Below are 20,812 nucleotides of genomic sequence, written 5' to 3'. Positions count from 1 at the left end.
AGTGCTGTGAGCATCAAATCCTCCTTGATCTGTTGTTAAAGCCTGAGTACCCCCTGAAATAATAATGGGTAATAATGGCATAAATAATTAATAATCACGAGCTTTAATGAGCTGATGAGGAGGTAGAACGAGGTTGTTTAGCGAGATGTGATTTTTGTGAGTACCTGCTCCAGTCAGGGCTCTGTGTGGGAAGAATCCCAAGGTGTGAGTGCTCCTGCAGAGCCCCGGGGTGCACAGCTTGGGCACAAATGCAAATCCTCAATTTTGAGCCCTGGCACTGCTGGAATTGCAGCTCTCACTTCGCTCTGGGGTTGGGGTTCCTTCAGCAGAGCCGGGGGTGAAGTCCTGCTCAGGGACTTGGGCGCAGCACATCTCAGATCTCCTGGAGCTTGAGGACCCTCAGGCAAATTCCTGTCCTCAGTTCTGTGCCTGAAGGGGGATTGGGGACTGGAACAAGCATGGGGCAGAAAGATTCCACCCTCCACGGGGTGCCCAGGTGGCTTTTCCTGGGAGCTTTCCTTCGTCCTGGGCAGGATGGAGGCTCACAGCTGTCTGTGGTCACACCCAGCTCTCAGGCTGGGCAGGAGGATTTCAGAGCTGAGTGTCAGGTAAATCAGGAATCAGAGGAAAACCCTCTCTAATTAATTATCTGAGTTGTGATTATTGGGAATCTGAGACACACGTGGAACCCCCCAGTGCTCCAGGAGCCTGTTGAGGGGCAGCAGCACCACGAGCCTCCCATGCTGCCCTCGTTCCTGAGGGCAATAATGACAATAATGGCAATAATGGCAATAATGACAATAATGACAGTAATGACAATAATTACCCCGTGTCCTTTGGTACCCCTCCCCACAGGCAGGGAGGTTCCTCCCCGATTTCCCCTCTGTTTTCTGCAGCCAGATCACGTTCAGCAGAATTCTGCCTGCAGCTTCTGAGCGTTCCTGAAGAGCTTGGGCAGGTTTTTCTCCATGAAATCAAGGTTCTGCTGCTCTGCCCAGGCCAGGAGCTGCTCAATTTTCACTTCAAACCCTGCCTGAATCAATCCAGTTCTGCTGGATTTGTCCTGCAGGAAGCAAATCTGCTTGGAGGCTCCTGGATCCTTTAATGAGCATCCCCTTCCAGGACCTGCAGGGTCCTGGCAGGCTCAGCTCTCTCTGCTGCTGGTCCAGGACTCCACAAGGAGCAGCAGCTGGGCTTTGCTTCCTCTGCCAGGGCTCCTGGTGTGGAATTGTCTCTTTTGGAAGCTGGCTGTGCTCAGGTATTGGCTGTTTGCTGCTCACACCAGCAGGGTTTCTCTGTCCGTGCTGAGGATTTTGTTGTTTTCCTGATTTTCTGACTGGAGTGTGGGAAAGCCTCCTGTTGTTTCCAGAGCAGCCCTAAAAGTCCCTGGTTTCTTGATTTGTGCAAGGGGGAGCATTTTGATTGTCTTTGAGGATTTAAAAAAAAAAATCTGATGGCAGGGAAAAGAAAACCCCTGACCAAGTGAGCTGCACATTTTTATTTTGTACACAGAGTACTCTAATCCCTTCAAATACCAGGAGAAAGGAAAAGCAGTGTAGATCTACTCAGGAAAAACTCTCAGAATGGGCTTTTATAGGAGAAGACCTCTCTGTGCTTGTAAATGGAGCTTTATTTTCCAGGGTTTAGGCCGGGCAGGCTTATTGATGACCCCCGACGAAGGGAAGAGAATGATGAGGAGGACTCTGTCTCATGAGAGAGAGAAATAAATAATAATTACTTTATTATTCTATACTACATACATTATATCTGAGCTGAATCTGCCTTGCACTCACTGTGCTCACAAGTGCACAGAGCTGCACTCATCTCTTTATTCTCGTGGCAGTCCAACACACACACTCACTCTCCTGGCCCTTACAGGCCAAGGAAACAACACATCCTCACTCTGGGTGAACAATCTCCACCTTGCATTCTACCTTGGCACAGCACAGGTACAGCAAGTGATAAGAACTGTGCTTTCCCTTTCTCTGACGTTCAGAGAATGCAAAACCCAGAAATATTCCCGGGAAGAATTGTGCCTTGCTTTTCCCTGCGAAGAGAACGTGGCCACACAAGGTCCCAGTCCCAGTGGCACCGAGGAGGGGCTGGCAGAGCCGGGCTGGGCGCTGCACAGCCCCCAAAACGCTGCTGGCAGCCCCCCAGGCTGCTCTGCTGGTTCCTGTTGTTGCACGGGCGACTCAGACGTTTGTGAGGGAGGGGAGATGATGCATCTGACTCCATCATCAGAAGGCTAAAGAATTACTTTACTATTCTGTGCTATATACAGTGCATCTCAAGTGCATCTGCCTTGCACTCACCCTTGCTCAGAACTGCACAGAGCTGCACTCGCCCTCGATTCTCCCGTGACTGTCCCGTGACAGTCCCACACACACACAGCTCTCGGTCCTGACAGGCCAAAGGACAAAACATCCTCACTTCGGGTAAAAAAATCTCAATATTGCCTTCCACCTCAGCACAGCAAGAGATAAGAATTATGCTTGTCCTCCTTCTGTGCTTGTCTCAGAGCTGCTCTGTGCTCGGAGGGCGTGTGAACACCACACAGCTTGCCCAGCTCTGGGCTCAGGACGGGTTTTTGGGTTCTCTCAGGGCTCCCTGGCTGCAGCTGAGGAGCTGCACACACGCAGAGCGTGGCTGCAGGCTCCATTTCCCCTGTCACATCCCATCTGTAAACTGGGGCTGCGCTGGGATGGCAGCAGCGCCGAGCGGGGAAGAACTCAGCAAAGAAATAGAGACGAGGAAGTCAGAGATCATTAGAGCTGACACCACCTCGCACGTTCATTAATTATGGATCCCCGTGGACGAGGCTCGTTAGGCTGCTGCAGCTCGTGGTGGAGGTGCAAATGGAGAAGGCAGCACTGAGCCTCAGCCCAGGCTCTGGCACTAAACTCAAGCCCAGCAGCCGGGCTTGCTCCAGGCTGGAATTATTGCCAGGTGGGTTTTTTTTGTTTTTTTTTTTCTGTAGGTGTTTTCCCCATGGCCAGGAGATTCTCTGGCTGGGAGAAGTTGTTTTTCACCAATTGTTTTGTGTCACCACAGCCAGCCTGGGACCTTCCCAGTGACAGGAACAGCAGATTTGTCTTTCCCAACAAGCTGTGGTTATGCTGGTGGATAAAACCAGCACTGGGAGAGAAAAGAAACAATGGGGAGGATTCTGCTGGTTGATGAATGGAAAAGATATTTGCTTTTACAAATAGACTTTAGGGTTGCTGATAAATTAAATTGGACATTGAAAGATGAAAGAAACAATGGGGAAAACCCCTAAATTCTGTAAGAATTAAAAATTAAAAGGGAGGGTTGTACATTAGAGGGGAATCTTTGGTATCAGGTGTTCTGGGGAGTCTGAACCTCTCAGGTACCTCAGAAATGGGGAAAGAGAGAAGGGAAATGCAGCCAAGAAATTGGGAAAAAAGGGAGGCTGCATCCTCCAAAAATCTGAGAGACCCCAGGGGATGCCCCATGGCCTCTCCCTTTACTGGAATAAAGTAACAGGACTCCTCTGTCTCCTTTTGGACACAAACCTCTGGTGTTTGTGGATTAATTTTCCTGACACCAGGGAAACCCCAGCAGTGCCCAGTGCAGCCCCAGGACACAAACCAGAGCTTTGGCTCTCACTTACAGGAGTGGCTGCACCCCATTTCCAGCCCCCAGGTAAATCCCTGTCTGAGGAGCAGCTCCAGGGCATTAATTCAGGGGGAGAAGCAGCTGGAGGTGATCCCTGCCTGGGCTCCTGCAAACTGGGGAGCCCTGGCACTGTCCTGCCCCAATTAATGCCCAGAATTAACAAAGTTTGGGTGTCCTGCCCCAATTAACGCCTAGAATTAACAAAGTTTGGGTGTCCTGCCCCAATTAACGCCCAGAATTTAAAAGTTTGGGTGTCCTGACCCAATTAACGCCCAGAACTGAGCAAGTTTGGGTGTCCTGCCCCAATTAAAGCACAGAATTAACAAAGTCTGGGTGTCTTGTCCCAATTAAAACACAGAATTAACAAAGTTTGGGTGTCCTGTTCCAATTAAAGCCCAGAACTGACCAAGTTTGGGTGTCCTGCCCCAATTAACTCCCAGAATTAATGAAGTTTGGGTGTCCTGCCCCAATTAACCCCCAGAACTAACGAGGTCTGTGTGTTCCCAGGGCGGCACAGGGCCGTGCTGGGGCTCTGGGCTGGCTCTGCCCTGGCTGGGACGACACTGCCTCAGCTCAGAAGGAGAAGCAGAGCAAGAAAGGCGGAGGTGGCTCTGGGAATTCCTGTGCTGGGCCCACCAGGAGCTGCAGTGCTTGAACTGGAGGGCTCAGCACAGAGAATGAATCTGGATTGAATTTACTGTATAGTTTAATTCATATTTTATATCTTTTCTGTATTTTATATTTTATATACATGTATTAAAAACATATAAATATATAATATAAAAATTATATGTATAGTTTATATGGTTTATATTTTTATAGCTTAATTTCTTGTATAGTTAATTTACTTTATATATTTTCTGTGTATTGTGCATAAATATATAAAAATATAATATAAAAATTATATATATAAGTTATATATCTTGTAGTTGAATTTATTATATAGTTTAATTTATATTTGATATATTTTCTGTATTCTATATTATATATTATATATATAAATTAAAATATATAAAAATATAATATATTAATTACATATATAGTTTATATGGTTTATATTTTAATAGTTTAATTTACTGTATGGTTTAATTTATATTTTAGATATTTTCTGTATTTTACATTATATATAAAACATATAAAAATATAATATATTAATTATATATATAGTATAAATAGTTGATATATTTTGTAGTTTAGTTTATTATATAGTTTAATTTATTATATATTATTATAGTTTAATTTATTCCCAACAATGCACAGCACGTTTGTAAGTGTTACAACCCAAACTCAAACAGGAACTATTCCTCTGCTCAAACATCCTCACACATAATTGCATTTTCCCTGTAATAACATTATCAGAGCATCTTTCAAGCTCCAATTAATGCAAACCTAATTCTCCTTTAATACCAGCACAGGAGGATTTGCACTTAAGGACACACAGATTTATCTCGGAGCTCCAGCATGATTTTCAAATGCCTTTTGCAGGAGTTTTACTGCGTGGAGCTCGTGGGGAGATCTGCGTCAGGCTGAGCAGCTGCCTTTGGTGGTTTGGCACTGCAGGATGGAATTGTGACCTGCAGAAACCCTTCTGGTCATGCCAAATGATAAAGGACAGACTCTGGGAATCAACCAAACTTCTATTCTTAGCTGTTTCTGTTATATCAGTAAATATATAGAATTATTTCAATAAATATACAGAACTATTTCAATAAATATACAGAATTATTTCAGTAAATATATAGAACTATTTCAAGAAATCTATAGAATTATTGGCACTTCTGTTTAACTGCGTCTTGTCTCAGAATGGGCAGCACCAACTTTTAATTTACTTTTGATTGCAGTTAATGGTAGAATGTGTTACTGCAGTTAATGAAGGAATGTTGTTTGGATTTTTTTTTTTTTTCAGTAGACTTTTTGGTCCCTGAGGTATCTTAATCCACCTTTCCAGAGAATATCCAATGTAAATGTGCAGAGCAGGCAGCACAGCACGTCTCAGTCACATCTGAAGTTGCATTAACAACACAGAAGTTGGGGTTTTTTTCTTTTTTTTTTCTTTTTAAATGGGCTCCTGTGAAATGAAAACAGGTGTAAAATTTGTGTCTGGTTTAAAAATTTATAAGTGAAGTCCCACCAAATGTTAAGAGGGTTGTTTGCTGATATGTATTATACATATATTTATATGATACGTATAAATATATTGTTTTTAACGCTCAGGAGAGGGAGGAGAGCAGAGCCCTGAGCACTCCTCACCCTCTGCATCCCAGCCACACAAATCCCAAATTTAGAGCCCCAGCTCATTAATTCCAGCCTGCAACAAGCACAGGGGAATGGGGAGCAGCAGGAAAACCCCAGGGCTGTGCTCCGGTGGGGGCCTTGATGGTTTAGGGGACAGTGGGAAAATCAGGAGGGTCCTGCCTGTGGAAACACACAGGAGGGATGGGAGGGCTGGGAAGGAGGGATGGGAGGTGGGAAGGAAGGATGGGGGGCTGGGAAGGAAGGATGGGAGGTGGGAAGGAGGGATGGGGGGTGGGAAGGAAGATGGGAGGTGGGAAGGAGGGATGGGGGACCTGGGAAGGAGGGATGGGGGCTGTTAGAGGTCTCAGATACGGAGCTGATGTGCCTAAAGCATTTCCAGGCTGCCACCAGTGCAGCGGGAGCTGAGCAGGGCTGCAAAGAACCCCCGGGCACCCGAAATGCTGCAAGGAGCCCTGCCCAGGGCAGCTGTGCCTCTGCACCCAAAGCCAGGGAAGGGGCAGCAAAAGGGAAGCTGAAGGCTAAAGCTGCTGAAAGCAAATTTATCTCCTGAAAATCCTGCATTTGCTGCTTCTCAGGGGATCTGCAAAAGCCTGGAATAGGATTAAGGAGAGGGCACGGGGATGAGGAGGATCAGGGATCAGCCAGGGGCTGCAGCTGGCACTGAGGGACTGAGGTGGCATCGAGGGGCTGAGGTGGCATCAAATGGCATTGCTCCCTCTGGGGGAATTTCCTGCTGGGAATGGGCTGCAGGCAGCTCGGGATGGGGATCCGGCCCTCGGGGAGGGGATGGGATGGGATGGGATGGGATGGGGATCCTGCCCTTGGGAAGGGGATCTTGTCCTCAGGGAGGGGAATGGATGAGGATCCTGCCCTGGGGAGGGGAACAGGATGGGGATCCTGCCCTCGGGGAGGGGAATGGGATGGGATGGGGGTCCTGTCCTTGGGGATGGGATGGGGATCCTGCCCCCAGGGAGGGGAACGTGCAGGAGAGCAGCACTGGAGGCCCAGCTAAAGGCAGAGAGGGGATCCCTGGGGCTGGAAGGGTTTTGCAGCTCCTGGGCAGGGCTGCACCTCCGCCAGCAGCCCCCTGGCACAGCTGGGGCTCCCTCCTCTTCTTCTGTGGGCTCCCCCCAGGGGTGATACTCCAAAGAGAAAACCTCTGTCCTTGCAGCCTTCAAAGCAGAATGGAAGAGTTTCAGGGTTCATTTCTTCACTGAACACAAGCACAGCACCACTGCTGGACAGGGATCAGCCCAGCAGGTGAAAAAGATTTCCTTCCTGTACTGGGAAACTTCTAAACTGCAATATTTCCCTGTTCTGTCAGGAAATAAACGTGTCCAGAGCTTCTGAAGAGCAAAAATAAAGAAAACTCTTGGGAGATGTTGAAGAACCTGATCTGAGTTGCTGTTTGGATGTGTGTTCCTCTGGCAAATTATAAAAATAAACCCCTCCAAACACGTTTCTGGGTGGCACCAGGCAGAGCTTTGGTGTCAGATCAATATTTCCAGCACCAGCAGCCCCCTGGCCTCACAAGAGAAAGGTTCATTCCCCCTCCCCCTTCTTCATCCACCAGCTGATTCCTAAGTACAGCTCACAACCAAATGTTATTTCCCTTCCTCTCTCCATTCAGACACTGCTAATGAAGGCTTTTGTAGCCCGACTCCGAACTAATTAGGGTTAATTGAGCCTGCTTGTGTGTTAGCTACTGCAGCACTTGTCCTGACGATTGGAACATTTTTGTGATTAGCCAGCCTAAATTCAGGTTCTTTTTGTGGCTCTGTCCATCCCAGTCCCTCCCAATCCATCCCAGTCCATTCCAGTCCATCCCAGTTCCTGTCCATCCTGGGCTCTGTCCATCCCAGTCCTTCTCCATCAAAGTCCCAGTCCATCCCAGTCCATCCCAGTCCACCCCATGTCCTGTCCATCCCATTCCCTGTCTGTCCTAGCCCCTCTCCCAGTTCCTGTCCATCCCAATCCCAGTCCATCCCAGATCCTGTCCATCCCATTTCCTGTCCATCTCATTCCCTGTCCATCCCAGTCCCTCTCCCAGTCCCAGGCCATCCCAGTCCCTGTCCCCCCCTGGCCCTCGCGGGCTCCTCGGAGCTCCGAGTTCCCGGCTCAGGGCAGAATTCCCGGAACAGACGGCAGGGGCCCATTAAGCAGCACGTGGTACATGAATATTCATTTTCTTGCCTTTGTTATTTACATAAATACATCGCAAGGCAAGGCTTTTTACAGTCTCTAGCTTTTTTTGGGTTTTTTTTGGGTAGAAATGTTGATCCAGCTGCACACATTCCTTTGTATTACAGCAATACCTTGTATTTTTTATTTTTCTCTGCCTTTTTTGCTGTTGGAAGTGAGAATAAGTTTTCTTTTCGAACGATCAGTCTGGAAATGCGTGGTGAGGTAAAAGGACTGCAGATGTGTCAGACTTTGTGGGACGGGGGGGAAAGGCAGATCCTGATGTTCAGAACCAGGGAATGGTTCAAGAGGAGCCATTGCAGCAGTGAATTTGGAGCCGGGTCAGTTAGAAGACACGGTTAATAAAATCCGATAGAAAAACAGCAAAACGTTACAAATTCAGTGCAGGGACACACACAGGGGAGGGGACAGACCCCGGAGCTGGAGGGGCTGTGGTGGTTGTGGTACCTGGGAATGCCAGGGCACCACAGGGGTGCAGCAAAGGCGTTGGCCATGGGCAGCAGCAGAGCTGTCACCTGGGCTGTGCCCGGTGCTGGATGAGGAAAACATCCTGTGGTTGCTTCCAAGCTCCTTGGATTGCCTTCAGAATGCTGTGATTGCCTCCAAAATCCTGTGATTGCCTCCAAAATCCTGTGTTTGCCTTCAGAATGCTGTGATTGCCTCCAAAATCTTCTGATTGCCTTCAGAATGCTGTGATTGCCTCCAAAATCCTGTGTTTGCCTTCAAAATGCTCTGATTGCTCCAAACTCCTCTGATTGCCTCCAAAATCCTGTGATTCCCTTCAGAATCCTGTGATTGCTTTCAGAATGCTGTGATTGCTCGAAAATCCTGTGATTGCCACCAAAATGCTGTGATTGCCTCCAAAATCCTGTGATTCCCTTCAGAATCCTGTGATTGCTTCCAAAATCCTCTGATTGCTTCCAAAATGCTGTGATTGCTCCAAACTCCTCTGATTGCCTCCAAAATCTTGATTGCCTTCAGAATGATGTGATTGCCACCAAAATGCTGTGATTGCCTCCAAAATCTTCTGATTGCCTTCAGAATGCTGTGATTGCCTCCAAAATCCTGTGATTGCCACCAAAACCCTGTGATTGCTTCCAAAATACTGTGATTGCTCCAAACTCCTCTGATTGCCTCCAAAATCCTCTGATTGCCTCCAAAATCCTGTGTTTGCCTTCAGAATGCTGTCACTGCTTCCTTGCCATTCTGGACGCCCTCTGTAAACATTTTCATTTACAGTTTGTGTGTCTTTACACTGGGAAATAGAAAATGGGGCACAGAGCTCAGCATGGTGCAGGTGGTTCGTCTCCTCAGCCTGGCCTTGCTCCTTTGAAGGGAATTTTCTCACTAAGCACCAGGAGAAGAATCAGAACGAAGCAGCTGCCTGGAAATGAGTAATTCTGAGCAGGCCTGCGAGGTGTTCCTGGTTTAATTGATGTGGGGAGTGCAGAGCCAGCCCCAGAGGGAGGAATCCGGCCTGGCAGAGCAGCCCAGCTTTTCCCAGGATGGGATCTCTCCTCCTGAAACCAGAGCAGCAGCTCAGCCACCCCATTATTGCTCATTTTACACCCCTTTGCCTCACAAAACTGGTTTTGTTCCACTTCCACCTGCCTGTTCTCATCAGAAACTTTCCTGGGCTAAACCTCACTCCAGTTACTCTTTGATGGTTGACAACTGTTCCTTTTTTAATCCAGGAAAAAGGAAAAGTGTCCCTGGGAGGTGCTAGACAGGTGAAGGCAGCCAGAAGTGTGTTCCACATGGGAGAGAAGCTGGGAGAGCTCTGCAATGACCAGGAGCCCTCCAAAATCTGATTTATCTGGAGGTGAAGGGGATAAAGAGGGAGCAGCCACGCCTCCTTCATCTGCAACCTTCACTTGAGCTCTGAAGGTATTTAGATAAACCACCCTGGGTTTGGCCTAAAATACACTCACCATCCTGCCCCAGTGGGAGTGAAATAAAATCATTATCGGTTATCACACAGAGATTTAAATTAAGGGTTTTGTGCTTTTTTCCCCTTCATGAAACTGAACTTCTGAAACAAAATCTCGGAGAAGAGGAATTAATTGCTGGATCTGCACTGAATCACCAAGAGACCCGGTTTTATTTCCGTGGTGCAGCAGAAAGTGCTTTATCAGGAGGAATTCACGTGGAGGAAAACCAGGCATGTCCCACTTATCGAACACAAGTATGTCCTGGATGTTTAATTATCTCCTGATTAATTAATTTAACATCAGGGCAGGCAAGGACTGCGGCGTGTTCGGTGCCTGCGTGCACCCCCGGCTCTGCTGAGTTAAAGGCACCTTGTGCTTCTCACCTGCAGCTGCTGTAAATGAATTATTTCTTTGCTGAGCTCCTTCATCACCCCGAGGAGATGCACAGAACACGCCCGAGCTCAGGTGATTTGCAGCATCTGTGCTGAGGATTTAACGCCGCGCACTCTGCGTTCGCAGGGATAAAACACGGGGGCAAAACAAGTGTGAGGCGTTAGGTGAAGAGCTTGGGAAGCTCCCAGTGCGCTCAGCGTGAGCAGGGAGGGTGTTTTCCTTGGGTTAGCCCGGATGCCTGGTGGAAAATCCATGGAGATGGAGAAGCAGAGCACAGACACCGAGCAGCAGAGGTCACCACCAGCGTGGGACTGTCCCCTCGGCCACGTGGAGATGCCTCGAGTGGCCTCTGGTCCCCACAAAAGTTCCTCAGGGTTAGAAGAGGAAATATTTAATGCGGCCAGACAGATTGATTGCAGCGCCTCGTTAGTCAATCAAGGCAAACTGCGCTGGGCAAACACGGCACAAATGCATTGCAGTGGGAACACAGAGGGGATTCTGCTTTGGTTACCCGTGGTGGGAGGGGTTCCTTTGGGAAACAGGGGGGTTCCTTTGGGAAACAGAGGGGTTCCTTTGGGAATCACGAGGATTTGTTTGGGAAACACGAGGATTTCTTTGGGAAACGGGGGTTTCTTTGGGAATGGCAAGGGTTTATTTTCGGCCACGTGGAGATGCCTCGAGTGGCCTCTGGTCCCCACAAAAGTTCCTCAGGGTTAGAAGAGGAAATATTTAATGCGGCCAGACAGATTGATTGCAGCGCCTCGTTAGTCAATCAAGGCAAACTGCGCTGGGCAAACACGGCACAAATGCATTGCAGTGGGAACACAGAGGGGATTCTGCTTTGGTTACCCGTGGTGGGAGGGGTTCTTTGGGAAACGGGGGGATTCCTTTGGGAAACAGGGGGGTTCCTTTGGGAAACAGAGGGGTTCCTTTGGGAAACAGAGGGGTTCCTTTGGGAATCACGAGGATTTGTTTGGGAAACACGAGGATTTCTTTGGGAAACGGGGGTTTCTTTGGGAATGGCAAGGGTTTATTTGGGAATGGCAAGGGTTTATTTGGGAAACGGGTTTTTTTGGGAAATACAAGGGTGTTTTTGGGAATCACAAGGGTTTCTTTGGGAAACACGAGGATTTCTTTGGGAAACGGGTTTCTTTGGGAATGACAAGGGTTTATTTGGGAAACACAAGGGTTTCTTTGGGAATCACAAGGGTTTCTTTGGAAAACTCAAGGGTTTCTTTGGAAAACTTGAGGGTTTCTTTGGGAATCTTGAGGGTTTCTTTGGGAATCCTGAGGATTTCTTTGGAAAACACAAGGGTTTTTTTGGGAATCACAAGGGTTTCTTTGGAAAACTCAAGGGTTTCTTTGGAAAACTTGAGGGTTTCTTTGGGAATCTCGAGGATTTCTTTGGAAAACACAAGGGTTTTTTTGGGAATCACAAGGGTTTCTTTGGAAAACTCAAGGGTTTCTTTGGAAAACTTGAGGGTTTATTTGGGAAACACAAGGATTTTTTTGGGAATCACAAGGGTTTATTTGGGAATCTCAAGGATTTCTTTGGAAAACTTGAGGGTTTCTTTGGGACTCTCGAGGATTTCTTTGGAAAACACAAGGGTTTCTTTGGGAAACATGAGGGTTTCTTTGGGAATCACAAGGATGTCTTTGGGAATCAGGGGGGTTTCTTTGGGAAACAGGAGGTGGGAGCTCTCAGACCAGTTCCTGGCCCTGGCTGCATTAGTGAGCAGAAGTTTGGGGCTGTGAAGTTTGGTCTGCCTGGCTCTCCCGGCTGTGATGGTGGATAATCAGCCGGTGATTAATGCTCCCCATGTTAATTGATGTCCTGCTCAGCTGTCCCGGGGCGCCCCTGGAGTACAAGGAGAGCTGCAGAGAGTTTTGCTTCAGGTGAGCACTGACCCAGGGCTGGGTCTGCTGACCTCCCCAAACTCCTCCCCTGGGAATGGGGATTCCGGGGGCACTGCAGGGACAGTGGAGCCTTTTTCTTTCACTGTCTCTTTCCAAACGCTGCCACACAGGATCTGTAATTAAATTTACATCCTTTGGAGGTGGAAAGATGGATTTACTGGTGTGGGAGGCACAGATATCAGAGGGACAAACCACTTCATACATCATCTTCTTCTGTGGAAGCGGAGTTTGGTTTCTGTCTAAATACAGCAGCCTGGTAATAAAACTTAATTATAAATTATAAATTTATAAATATAAATTATAGATGGGTTTGGGGTTTTGTCTGTAGGTTTTTATTTTTTGTTTTGTTTTGCTGCTCCTCTCTTGCTGTCCAGGTAAATGCTGAAGTATTTCAAAGCCTCCCGGTGCAGGTTGGGCACTCAGAGAATGAATCAGCCTGTCAGGCTCAGACCAGAGGCTGCAGACAATGCACAGTGGTGTGTCACGGTTACTTAGCAACTCCAGCTGAAGAGGTTCAGGTAGAAATCGCTGTCATTTCCATGGGTGAGATCTCTCCCCCCTCCTCTGTATACACAGCGTTTTTTTTCCCCCAACAGATAAAGTCTTTTGTACGTTTTAATGATCTTTCAAATTGAGTTTTCAAAAGAGGCTGCTATTTCCGCAGGGCAATCGGAATTAAATGATGAATTTGGAGGATCTGAGTGTGGCTCACAACAAGAGCAGGAGGCATTAACCCAGGACAGATAAAAACATCCCTCTGCCACGAGGGGAGCTGGGCAATCCTGCTGGCATTTTCCTCCCCTAAAAGTTGATATTGGCAGCTCTGTGCTGGTCACCAGGGAGCCAAACCTGTGCCCTGGTGGCACTGGGAGGGGGTTTTGGTTGGCACTTTCCTGTTCTGGTCACCAGGGAGGCAAAGCTGTGCCCTGGTGGCACTGGCAGAAGGAACTGGTTGGCACTTTGCTGTGCTGGTCAGCATGGAGCCAAAGCTCTGCCCTGGTGGCACTGGGAAGGGGACTTGATTTGCACTTTGCTGTGCTGGTCACTACAGATCCAAAGCTGTGCCCTGGTGGCACTGGGAGGGGGTTTTGTTTGGCACTTTCCTGTGCTGGTCACCACAAAGCCAAAGCTCTGCCCTGGTGGCACTGGGAAGGGGAACTGGTTTGCACTTTCCTGTTCTGGTAAATACAGAGAAAAAGCTGTGTGCTGGTCACCAGGGAGCCAAACCTGTGCCCTGGTGGCACTGGGAGGGGGTTTTGGTTGGCACTTTCCTGTTCTGGTCACCAGGGAGGCAAAGCTGTGCCCTGGTGGCACTGGCAGAAGGAACTGGTTGGCACTTTCCTGTTCTGGTCAGCAGGGAGGCAAAGTTGTGCCCTGGTGGCACCGGGAGGGGGTTTTATTTGGCACTTTCCTGTACTGGTCACCACAAAGCCAAAGCTCTGCCCTGGTGGCACTGGGAGAAGGAACTGGTTGGCACTTTCCTGTTCTGGTCACCACAGATCCAAAGCTCTGCCCTGGTGGCACTGGGAGGTGGAACTGGTTGGCACTTTCCTGGCCCTGCTGGGGACACTGGCTCTGTTTGCCAGGAGGAACCCAGGAGCTCCCTGAGCTGCCTCCTCCTGGAAGATTTGCCTCTGGCAGCAGGTTAAAAATAATAGCAGCTCTGAAAGTTTTATGACAGCTTCGGGGTAAGTGTTACCTGAACATCAGCAGCTGCAACACAAACATGCCTTAAACCCCACAGTTCATGAAAGGATAATGAGCACAGGCTCCAGGAGTGTTGGAGGGCTCAGGGGTGAGAGGGGCAGAGGAACAGCCCCTGGCACTGAGCTTCAGCCCTTCAGCTTTGATCTGGACTAAATATTTGCTGGTTCAGGCCTTGGGAGCTGAAGGAAACTGGGGTTCTCCTCTGGGGACGGGGCTGTGCAGCCACGGCCACCTTGGTGTCACTGCAGGGCTGGGGGCTGGAGCAGAACCATCAGCCCCCTCCTCCTCCTTGGGCAACATCCCAGAGGCTTCTGGAGCTGGGAAAGGTGTCTGTGGGACAGGGACAAGGGGCTGATGTGGCTTTAATCTGAGCTGGGAATTCCCCAGGAACGCTGAAGCTCCCACCAGCCATTCTCTGTGGGATGGGGAGAGGCTCTGGACGCTGCCCTCTCTGAGCAGAACACCCCAAAATCCTTCCAAATCTCCTGCAGGAAGCTCGTGGCCTCTTGAGGAGCCCAACAGGGACGGAGGTGTGTGGAGAGAAGCTGTGCCACCCCAATCAGTGCCACCACAGAGCTGCTCAGAGCGTTCAGGAGGAGGCTCCCAGTGATCAGAGCTCCTTAAGGACACGGGGCTGATTTGAGTTGCCAGAAAGAGCAGGAATAAATAGTGCAATCAATGCCTGCTATAAATACACACTCATTTCCCTGCACTTCTCTCTCTCTTGCTTTGTGTCTAGGTTGGAAAGACAGGGATCTGCTAAGGAAGGCAGGACCTCCCTTGGAATGGAAACGTAAACCCCTCCCTCCAAATTATTATTATAATTTGGAATTAAGGGGCTCTCAGGCAAAGGTGTGAGAGGCAGCCCAGCTCTGAGGAGGGCAGGGAGAGGCCAGCTCAGGATCCCAGCACCCGAGAGGTCCCTTTGTTAGTGAGCTGGGGGACAATGAGGTCCCAGCTCAGGCTGCCCTCACAAGCAGAGACTCACCCCAATTCTCCCAATTCTTGGGTATCTCTGCCCCTCCAAGAGAAACTCCCAGGTAAGAGAAGTGCAACCAGATGTCCTCTTCCCCTGAGCTTGGCCACTTTTGTTTTTCATAGTACCCAGTTTGCCCTCCTCCCCTGAGCTGGGCCACTTCTTTCCTTTTTCTTAAGCGCCCAGTGTTCCCTAGCAGCTTCTGAGCAAAAAATCCTACAAGTGGCTGGGAAACTCTAACAGCTGGAACTGGGAAGCTGAAGATGGAGAAGGAGCTACTGGAGTGGGACCTGCAGGGGCTGCTGGGGTTGGTGAGAAGGTGTCTGGGAAGGAGGTGAAGAAAGCGTCACAAAATTCACGAGCGGTCACGGGGTCTGTCACTTTTATCAGCTCTGCTCCATGTGCACATTGCAGTTCAGTGTCCAATTCCAGCTCAGCCCCTGCACTTCCATCCTTGTTTTTCTCTCTCCAGCCCACGGGGTTTGTGCTCTTGGGGCTGAGATTTGGATCATTTGTCCTTGGTGCCCAGCTAGAGCAGGAATTGTTTTGTCTCCCTGCTCTGTGCACAGAGCTCACCATCCCCTCACGTGAAGCTCAGTAAAGCAGCACAGAATGTGAAAAATATAAAAGCTCAAACCTGAGGCGTCAGAACCTCTGGTATGTGTGCCCAGGAAGGAAATGACAGCCAGGGCTAGAGGGGCCCTGCCTCCAGCCAGTGAGAGACACAGGAAAAATGGGATTTTTGGACAGTGTGGATCCTGGCACTGAGAATCCCTTCCGTAACTGCTGGATTTTCCCTTCAACTAAAAACCAAGCTTTAACTAAAGCTTGGAATTTCTAAAGATTTTTAACTAAAGATGGATTTTCTCTCTAACTAAAAACCAAGGTTTTAGTTAGACGCTTTGTCTTGAGAGAGAACTAGGAGCGAAGGAAAAGCAGGATTTCAAGCATGAACCCTGAGATGCTGGAGGTGTCACACCTGAAGTGGGTGCAGCGTTTGTGACGGGCTCTGAGGGCTCTGCAGTCCCTGCAGCAGTGATCCCGAGGGAATTGGTTGTTACCCTGGGGAAGGGGAGCAAGGGGGCAGTGCTGCATCCAGGAACTCCGAGGCGTGTAAAGGAAACTGCTGCAAATGTGAGGATATCTGGCATTTAAGGGAAAATGGGAGATGTGGGCAGCTGCACTGTGGGCTCTCATTTTTTGGGTAGTGATGTGCTCAGCTGTGAGCAATGTGCCCAATCCCTGCTCAGATAAATAACAAGGCAGTGCCTGAACGTGGCTCTGCTTTATTTATTGTTTGCAGGAGTTTTATGTCCTGGTGTTACATCTTGTGCTGCCGTTGAGTTTCACGGGCTGTGTAATTTAACTGTGCCTTGATTCATTGGCTTTGCAGAGCCCTGCATCTGCTCCTGGAATCACCTGGCTTTGGGTGGGAGGCAGGCGAGGGATAACCCCGGAATCTGGGGCTGCTCCTGCCAGGTTTAGTCACCACTTGCTCTTCCCCCCTCACCCTCTCTGGTTTCTGCATTTGTTTCATTTTTTAGGAGCTGATGACCATTTTTTGTGTACACTGAATGGCATCCCAGCTGGGGGTTGGGTACTCTCACACCTGTGTGACAGGTGATTGACCAAAGGCTGACTCCAGTAAAAACTGAAAATATGCTTTTAACATTAAATGTGCTGGAAATGCTTTCCTCCTGCTGCCCAGGATGAGGAATGTAATGGTTACTTTATTTTATTACTGCACTTCCACAGTTATTTTACTGTTATTTTATTACTGCACTTACACAATTGTTTGTCCATCCAGTGATGTAAATAATGCATCAGGATCATCCCTTGGACGATCTCATGGAAACAATTAGATGGCATCACCTAAATACCAGCTTAGCAGTACCTGTAGGAAATCTGGGGGCGCCTCAGAAGTTTGGAAAAAACTGTGATGTAAAGGTCATCAGCTGTCAGATGCCATTAACAGGGAATTTACTCCTGTGGAGTAATTAAGTGGGGTAAAGTGTAAGCCTGAAGAATAAATTGCATCCCACTGTGGGCCTGTCTTTCTTTTTTTTTTTAATGATTTGTTGCGGGATTGTTATTAAAAAAGAAAACAAAAAAAAAGAAAAAAAAAAAAGAAAACATTGCTTGTACTCAATTTACAAAAGGAGCTCATGGAATGTTTATTTCCTCTGAAGAGCTGCTGACAAGAGGAGGGGAGGGCAAACAAAAATCACTGATTAAGCTTTTCCCAACTGTTCAATGGTTTGGAGTGGTTATTGTTGCTGGGATTTTTATTGGAGCTTTTTTCCCCAAACAGGTTCTCAGTAGCTCTCAGGTGGAGAGCAGCTAATTCATAGAACAGGTGGAATTTGGGTGAAATTCATTCAGAAGCTGGTGTGCAACAGGGTGAGCCCTCACAGGCTCAGCTCTGGCGTTCTGGCACTGGCCACAGGATCCTGCCCACAGCCACTTTTGTTCCACCCGAGGAGAGACAATTTCTGCAGAGCTGTTCACTGCCTTTGCTGAAAATCCCTTTACAGAACCTCTTTAAACCCGCAGATGATGCTGTGCATATCATTCTGTACTGAATCAAAGTGTGGGATCAAGTGTGAGGTTCACAGCCAGGTTTAGATTCAAAGGCTGGTGCTCCAAGGGTGGTGTTGTTGATGTAGATGAGCATCTACCTTTCAGCACTAAGCTTTGAGTTTCCACAGACTTGGCTTTTTATAAAAAAACCAGAGCTGAAATAGAGATGGAAGAGGGATAATCCTGACACTGCTTGTGATCTCAGCTGCCTCTGTGACCTTTTCCTGTGGCATTAGCTGGATTCTCAGTGGCTTTGTACTTCCTTCTCCGAATTTCCTGCTGGAAGATGAAAGCTGCTCATGCTCCAGGGAGTAATTGTCCCAACAACTGTGTGCAGGGAATGTCTCTGGCCAGAGTGGCTGTGACCTGTGCTGGTGGCAGTGGGCAGACCCCTGGTGTGGGTGGTCTGAGCCCTTCCCGGGCTGCTCAGGCTGTGATCAGGAGCAGGTGGGCTCTGCAGCACCCCCGTGCTGGGCTGGGGGGAACAAGGAGTTAACAAGGAGTTAACAAGGAGGGGGAGCAGGGTGAGAGCGGGTGCAGAGCTGGGCTCTGGGGGCGGCAGGATGTGCCCTGGGCCGGGTCTGTTCCATGCCAGGTGCATCCTGTTGGATCCCTGGTGCCAGGTGTGTCCCCTGTTGGGTGTGTCCCCCTCTGGGTGCATCCTGTTGGATCCCTGGGCATGTCCCACACTGGGCGTGTCCTGTGCCAGCTGTGTCCCCTGCTGAGTGTATCCTGATGGATCCCTGCTGCTGGGTGTGTCCCCTGCTGGGTGTGTCCTGTCTCAGGTGTGTCCCATGCCAGGCATGTCCTCTGTTGGGTGTGTCCCCTGCTGGGCGTGCCCTGTCCTGGGTGTGTCCTGTTGGGTCCCTGCTGTTGGGCGTGTCCCCTGCTGGGCGTGTCCTGTGCTGGGCGTGTCCTGTTGGATCCCTGGTGCCGCATGTCCCGCACTGGGCGTGTCCTGTGCTGGGCGTGTCCCCTGCTGGGTGTGTCCTGTTGGGTCCCTGCTGTTGGGCGTGTCCCCTGTTGGGCGTGTCCCCTGCTGGGTGTGTCCCATGCCGGGCGTGTCCTGTGCTGGGCGTGTCCTGTTGGATCCCTGGTGCCGCATGTCCCACACTGGGCGTGTCCTGTGCTGGGCGTGTCCCCTGCTGGGCGTGTCCTGTCCTGGGCATGTCCCCTGCTGGGTTCCCTGGGCATGTCCCACACTGGGCGTGTCCTGTGCCAGCTGTGTCCCCTGCTGAGTGTATCCTGATGGATCCCTGCTGCTGGGTGTGTCCCCTGCTGGGTGTGTCCTGTCTCAGGTGTGTCCCATGCCAGGCATGTCCTCTGTTGGGTGTGTCCCCTGCTGGGCGTGCCCTGTCCTGGGTGTGTCCTGTTGGGTCCCTGCTGTTGGGCGTGTCCCCTGTTGGGCGTGTCCCCTGCTGGGTGTGTCCCATGCCGGGCGTGTCCTGTGCTGGGCGTGTCCTGTTGGATCCCTGGTGCCGCATGTCCCACACTGGGCGTGTCCTGTGCTGGGTGTGTCCTGTTGGATCCTTGCCCTGGGCGTGTCCCCATTGGGTGTGTCCTGTTGGATCCCTGCTACTGGGCGTGTCCCCTGCTGGGCATGACCCTTGCTGGGCGTGTCCTGTTGGATCCCTGCTGCTGGGCGTGTCCCCTGCTGGGCGTGTCCTGTCCTGGGCATGTCCCCTGCTGGGTGTGTCCTGTTGGATCCTTGCCCTGGGCGTGTCCCCATTGGGTGCGTCCTGTTGGATCCCTGCTGCTGGGCGTGTCCCCTGCTGGGCGTGTCCTGTCCTGGGCATGTCCCCTGCTGGGTGTGTCCTGTTGGATCCTTGCCCTGGGCGTGTCCCCATTGGGTGCGTCCTGTTGGATCCCTGCTGCTGGGCGTGTCCCCTGCTGGGCGTGTCCTGTCCTGGGCATGTCCCATTGTGTCCCTGCTGCTGGGTGTGTCCCCTGATGGGCGTGTCCTGTCATGGGCGTGTCCCATCCCTGCTGTTGGCTGGCTCTGCAGCCAAACCAAACCGCACCACCCCAACCCAACCCTGACCCCCCAGCCCTGAGAGCACCCCGCACCCCTCACTGCAGGGCTGTGGGTTCCCAGCTCCAGGAGCACCATGGGCATGGATGGGCGGGGCAGTCACCAGGGTTTGTCCCCTGGTTTTGCCAAAGCCACCAGCAGTGTGACCACGGGGCTGTGGCTGTGTGGAGCCGATCCCTGGTGGCCTGGGATGGCCCAATCCAGCCAGCAGGGCTTTAATTTAACAACTCCCCAGCAGTGGCTCCCACTCACAGCGATGCTGCAAAGTGATTTGGTGCGCTGCTTAATTAAGAGCTGCTTGCAGGAGAAATCCTAATCCATTAGAGGTTGATTTATGCCTTGAAGCAAGGTCAATTTTTCTTTTCCTTCCTTAAATCCGTGCAAAGTTGGAACTTTCTCAGTGTGTGAGCCTGATTTTGCTTTTTTATCTGTTTAGAATTTTGCTGTCTGATTGCTGTTGCTCAGCAAATGGCACAGAACATGTCCGGGGTTTTGTGAGTTTTGTTTCTGGTCCACTGCTCTGCCTTGCTCTTGAATAATGAGAACTGGAGAGGGAAGTGTCTGATTTGCCACTTTTGCAGCTGTTTTAACCCAGTGTCTCTTTGATACTTATATTTACACACAGATATAGATATAAAACATACATGGAAACATCCTGCACCTTTTCACCAGTGATTTCAGTGCAGTCAAGTGGAGATAAGGAGCAATCTTGTATAATTTAATGAAGAAATTGTAAACCCTGAATTTGCAGAAACAACTGCACGCCACGGTGGGCACCCACCACAGCTTTGCTGTGCCTTTAACTGGTTAAACTGGGATGAAGAGAGCAGGCTGTGGTTTGCAGGAGGATGTTTTTGGAATTCCTCAGCACTGCTGGCTGGCCCTCGGAGATGTCCAGTCATGTCTGACGTGCTTGAGCAGAGTTTGCTGCTAAACCAACCTTGATAATCCCAGCCCCCAGAGGCTGCTGCTCTGCCAGGGATTCATTCCTGCCAGCCTCGGCCTCCACAAACCCTGCCAAGGCAAAAATCACATCCACTTACCTCCACTTTGTCAGTGCAGGGCTGAGGAACAGGAAAAAAAAAAAACCAAAACCAAAAACAACAACAACAACAAAAAAAAAAAAAAAAAAAAAAAAAAAAACAAAAAAAACAACTTTTAAAAAGGGACCCCGGAAAA

The sequence above is a fragment of the Pyrgilauda ruficollis genome, unplaced genomic scaffold, assembly GCF_017590135.1.
Source record: "Pyrgilauda ruficollis isolate IOZ18807 unplaced genomic scaffold, ASM1759013v1 scaffold113, whole genome shotgun sequence".
Classification (NCBI taxonomy): domain Eukaryota; kingdom Metazoa; phylum Chordata; class Aves; order Passeriformes; family Passeridae; genus Pyrgilauda; species Pyrgilauda ruficollis.
The sequence above is the reverse complement of the archived record's forward strand: the minus strand, read 5'-3'. Positions refer to the sequence as shown.